Genomic DNA, 6,157 nt, shown 5'->3' with positions numbered 1-6,157 from the left:
ATTTAGCACCGGTATCGAAAAACCAAACGATACCCAAACCTAGAGTTTCACTCATTCGGGGCAGCTTAAGAAGCTGAGAAAGAGAGCTCCTATACACACTGGTATTAATCTTCCTTTTTACGTCATATATGATAACCTAAACCATATTTAAATAACAATAGGCACAGCGAGAAAGGGCTTTTTAAAGAAGGAAGGCTTTCCCCTCACATTAAGAAGTTATTTAAGACTTCAAGGTTTGGAGATCTTTTTCGTAATGTTTTTTATGTGGTTCAAGATATTCATGTTTGTGTTTTTCATGTTCCGATCACAGTGATCTTCGCAAAAACATCTGATTATGCAAAAACAGAAATATAGAGTAATTACTTTGAATATTAATGGGTTACTAAATCCTATTAAAAGAAGCAAACCTGTGGCTAAAATTAAAAGAGAAAACCAACAGATAATCTTCTGGCAAGAGACATCTTTCTGATACAGAACATAGGAAATCAGAAACAATGGGATTTAGTTTTTTTTTTTTTCCTCATATAATAATGGTTGTAATTGAGGAGTAATGAAATTAATCTCAAATAAAATCAACTTCCATTTAATTTCTAAGATTACTGATAAAGAAAGGCGATATAACCTAATTAAAGAAACTATCGACCAATACAAAGTTACATTAGTTAGTATATATAGACCACCTGAAAAAGACAAAGCAATTCTCAAAAAAATATTTAGTGTTATAGCCAAGGAGACATCAGGTACGTTGATCTGTGAGGGAGACTGGAATGTACAACTTCAGCCTAAATTGGACTCATCTTCTAATAAGCAAATTAGTCAAGAAACTAGACAAATAAGATATTTGATGAAATAATTAGGCTCGATAGATGTATGAAGAGACATATTCCCTCTTAAAAAAGGAATATACTTTCTTCTCTTCTGCCCACATGTCTCATTATAGAATTGTTTTTTTGTTTTTTTTATGTTTAGGTCAGATCAACATAAAATAAAAGACTGTAAAATTGGAACAAGGGACATCTCAGACCATGCAGGAGTATGTTTAAGAGTGTACCTGGACAATAAACCAAGTAAGACATTGTGGCGATTTAAACTTAATCACTTGAATGATTTAACGTGTGTAGAATATGTTAAAACTATTAGAATATTTAAAACATAATGATAATAATGCAGAGGTGTCACCTAGTATCGATGGGACGCAGCTAAAGCTGTTATGCGAGGTAAACTTATAATGTGGTGATCAAGAAAAAAAAATGGAATTACATAAATAATCTAAATATACAACTTGAAGATTTAGAGACTAAATATGGCAAATATCCAGATATTTTTAATAATATCAAAGAAGTTAAAGTGGAACGCAATAAAATATTTGAGGGCGTGTCAGAATCCATACTTGCTAATTTAAGGATGGAAAAATCCGTTTTGCGCCATGGCGCATGGTCTAAAAGGGTTGATTTTATTTTCTTAATGAGTTATAGGTGTGTTTTGAGAATAAACCAATCAGCAAATCATCTCCCATTACCTTTAAGAGCCAGTTGCGTCGCGTCATGAGCCCATTTGCATTTGCTATTTACATGACGTAAAGTAAGTTCACTTTTGCTTTTGCTCTCGTGGATAGGGAAACCTTTACACACAGACATCAATTAGCCTATAAATAATTAATTTTGTTTGTTAAGCGCAAACATTTGTTTTAAAACTATTTCTAAATTCAGTTCTAATTTCCAGCAAACGAATACACTAACATTGATAATCAAGTGTGTTCAAAAAACTGAGTTATTTCCAAATACACCTGCTGTGCCCCATATGGTCTAAAACCTGACAGGTGGGCAAATCTAAGCCTGTTTTTAATCAAACAAATATAAACATGGATATAATAAATAATACTGCTAATAACAATAACATTATACAAAAGCAAATTAAATGAACTGAAAAAGCCTCCCGAGATGAAGAAAGTATGAAGGCAGTGGTTTTTAAAATTCATGTAGGCTAGAAATTAATATGTTTTGTAATAATTTAATCATTTATATTTATATCCTATATATATATATATATATATATATATATATATATATATATATATATATATATATATATCCTTAATATCTTTTTCATATGTAATGATATTTGCGTATTGCTCTGCATCTTGTGTGTAGTGTGTAAGCCAGGCGCACTTTGCGTCAAACAATAGACCAACTTTGTTCTGATCTAAAGAACAGACTATTTACAGTTTCTCAAAATAGCAACGCACCAAAACACGCCTGCTTTTTTAGACCAGAATGCCTATAGGCACACATACGAGCGCAAATGCATTTGCTATTTAAACAGTTTGGCGCAATGCCTCAAAATGACCCTTGCGCCAAGGTGAAAGTAGCAAATAGCAATTGCTTTGCGTCTTGTGCCACATTGCGCCGGGAGTATGATAGGGCCCTATGCATCTATATTAGCTAAACGATTATAGGACATTCTTTCAGACCTAATAGATACTTATCAAACAGGTTTTATAAAACAAAGACAAACATATGATAATATATGGCGAGCCCTTCACGTAATAGAAGAGTGCTAATCTTGTTTTGAGCTATATAATCTAAGTAGCCTAGACGCAGAAGAAGCTTTCGATTCGATAAGTTGGGATTTTTTATATTTAGTTCTGCAACGATTTGGATTTGAGAATGACACTATACATTTTTTAAATCTTTATATTAAACTCCTACAGCTAGAATTAAAATAACTGTGGATATTTTCAGAACAGATTATATTAGAGGATGTCGACAAGGGTGCCCATTAAGTCCTTCCTTATTTGCATTATTTGTTATACCATTGGCACAACTAATCAGAGATTATGCAGAAATAAGGGGAGTGAAAATTAAAGATGTAGAACATAAAATTTGTTTATATGCTGATGATGTGTTTCTGTTTCTTACATACCCAGAATTTAGTTCACCTAAGGTGATGCATTCTCTTGACAAATTTGGATTCCATTCAGGATATAGATGAAATTTACTTAAAACACAAACTCTTTAATGCAACTATAACCCAGATGATAAAATACACAAGGATTATGCATTTAAATGGAACATACCTTCTATCAGATATCTTGGGAGTTCAAATCTCTGCAGACCTATCAGATATCTATAAAAATAAATGACTTTCTCATTACAGAAACTATAATAAAGGATTTGAACAGATGGCCCCTTCTATCTTTAGATCCATATAATCGAATAGAGATAATAAAGATAAATATATTACCATGCCCACTTTTTCTCTTTAAAGCTTTACCAGTGGAGAAACCAAAAAGCCAACTTGATGAATGGAAAAACCTAGTGTCTCGCTTCATTTGGAAAGGAAAACATCATTAGATGTTTATTGTAAGGCAGCACAGCTTAGACACATAGTTTGTTGGTGCAATGACAAATACTGTGCAAAGTAGAAAGAATTTGAACAATTACTAATCCACTTACCTCTCCAATAATTATTAGGAGATAGAAACTTCTAACATACAGAATTGCATAAATTGAATTCCCTGACAAAGAGCTCTTTAGAAATTTGGTACAAAGAATTAAAGAAACCTAAATGTGAAAAACAAGCTAAGATATTAAGATGGGTTGAACATGATATTCAATTTAAACCAGCAAAACTAGATCTAAGATTTAAACAATGGAGTTTGTAGGCCATAACATCCTTCTGTCTCAACACTACTGATAATGAATTAGAAAGTTTTCAACAACTTTCCAATATGTATAACTTAGATAAACAAGACTTTTTCCGTTACCTTCAAGTTAGACACTACTTCAATAAAAGCATAAGAGATTCTGAAGACATAAAAACAACAGTAGTGCAGGTATTTATAGATGCTTACAAAAAGAAGGTTAATAAAAAAACTAGTATCAAGACTTTATTCCTGTCTGACATTAACAAAGAAACACTCAATAATGTATACAAAACATAAATGGGAAAGGGAAGCCAAATTAATACTAACAAATGAGGAATGATTGACTCTTTGGGAAACACAAATGATCACAATTAATTCCGATTAATGGAGGGGATTTATTTGGAGAAATGTTATCAGGTTTTTTATATCACCTAAAATAAAATAGTTTCAAAGTAGAGATCAAAAAATGTTAAATGCTGAAGAAAATGTAAAATTGTATTGGCAGATCATGTCCACATATTTAGGGACTGTAGTATTATACACAAGATTTAAATAAAGAGATAAATGCAATAATGAGATTGAATCTGGTATGTAATTTTAAAACTATGTACCTGGGAATTTGCTCTGCAGAAATACCATAAAATGATGTGTATCTTCTTAACACACTACTAACAACTAGCAAAAATGCCATAAAAAAATATTGCTAAAGGAAGATCCTCCATCTGTAGGCGAATGGTATGACATTGTTAAAGAGGTGTATGACATGGAAGTACTGACATTTAACTTGAGACAACAAGCCTATAAAATTTCTGCATACTGGGGTAAATGGTTGAGAAGAAAAGTCTTGTTTTAATTTCATTGTGGTGGTTTTATTGTTTACATGTTTGGAGCCTGTTGATCTTAACCCATTTTTTATTGCTCTGTTTGTTTTGTTCTAAACTGTTTTGAAAAGGGAAATAATAAAAGTTGGCTCATGTATCATCATCATCCTGACGCAAGCTCACAGCATTCAGCATGTAGTTTTGCTGCTGTTAGATCAAAAACAACAGCTGCCATTCATGTTCAAACACTCCAAAAATAACTCTATAGGCCTGTCTGTTTTTTATAAATAATGTCTTACTTTTTACATTGAATTCCGTCCAAAATAGATTGACTTTTTTCTCTTTGCTAAAATAAATTCTTATTGTATTTGACTGTAACTATCTTTTTTAATTAGTCTAGCTGCCTTATTCTCTTCAAAGAGCAGCACTCATAAAGAGACCATTATTTCAGTGTTTTATCCAGGATATTGTGGATATTTGTGGATTCCTTCTTTTTTTGTCTCGGCTGATCACATTAAAATTTTTTCCTTATTTTTTTAAAGGGTCACGAAACACCAAAACACATTTTTTGAGCTGTTGACAGTCGTATATGTGTCCCACACTGCTAAAAACACTATTAGGACACCTATATTTCACTGAAAAGTGTAAATTGGTTGTTTTTGCGTTATTTCAAGCAAATTCGTACTTCCGGTTTGAAACTAATTTTTGAAGCTGCGTCACGGCCATGACATAATAGCGTGTATTCCAGCGTGCAGACTGGACGTCTGTGCCAGAGTGAGTCTTATTACGTCTTACAGTGTGATGCATTAATGCATGAGTAAGGCTTGGTTCAATCAGCGCGCTCTATTGTGCAACTTCATTAATATTCATTACTATCAGAGTGTAGACGGCAGAGACGCCACGTTGTATTGGCAAAACAAGCGTGAAGTGTTGCTTTTATAGTTTGCTGCAGTTAAGTTTCGTTTTCATTTTCTCTCTGTGAGAGCGCAGACTCACGTGTGGATTAACAGTGTACGCGACGCGCGACAACAATAACTTGCGTGTCTAAGGAGGATTATTGATTACCTGAGAGCTGTTCTCATCTGCAAACGCTGAGATCCGGATTCGCTTGTAGTCTCCTCTAAATAAAGACGCGGCTCTAGTTGCTGGTGATTGTCCTGTCTCTACAGATTTGGTAAGTGAGCGACCAGTGCTCTTTGTTTATTCAGTTCGTATTTTATTCGTATCAAACAAACTATTGCACCGAGTGTAAACAAGTTAGCACTAACAGTTACAACCAAACTATAATCTTGTGTTGGGTTTTGTGACCGGAATAACACACGTAGCTTTCTGACGCTACCTGCCGTGTGAATCTTAGTTTCCGGGAAATGCTGAGTTTTTTTTTCTCTCATTCGCCGTGCGGTATCAAACATTGCATGAAAAATACACGCTGAGAGCAGTTCCTCGAATCAAATATCACATTTGTCGGGAGGGACATGAATGAATTCCCTGAATGAAAGAGCCAAACTGCAGTTAAAGTCCACCATTTAATAATTTGGCAAATAATTCGACTACAGATGTACATGTAAACAGAGTCACATTGTCCGCTGTGGTTGTGTGTTTTGACTCTGAAATTCAGCTCGCCCAAATAGACACTTCCACACCAAGCCTCTTTTCTTCCTCCGACACTCCCCTCTAAACAGAGCTGGAC

General features: G+C 33.8%; 2 protein-coding genes across 2 annotated transcripts in view; both read right to left on the bottom strand.

The window, feature by feature from the left end:
* LOC137491238 (uncharacterized) overlaps window positions 1–6,157 on the bottom strand; it is a 1,025,816-nt gene that overhangs the window by 300,701 nt on the left and 718,958 nt on the right. The gene's annotated exons all lie outside the window — the stretch shown is intronic.
* The window catches only part of LOC101886704 (uncharacterized), an 847,011-nt gene that overhangs the window by 121,896 nt on the left and 718,958 nt on the right, over window positions 1–6,157 (bottom strand). The window lies entirely within an intron of this gene.

The sequence above is a fragment of the Danio rerio genome, chromosome 4 (genome assembly GCF_049306965.1).
Source record: "Danio rerio strain Tuebingen ecotype United States chromosome 4, GRCz12tu, whole genome shotgun sequence".
In the NCBI taxonomy this organism is placed as follows: Eukaryota; Metazoa; Chordata; class Actinopteri; order Cypriniformes; family Danionidae; genus Danio; species Danio rerio.
This window is presented reverse-complemented; position numbering and strand designations above follow the sequence as displayed.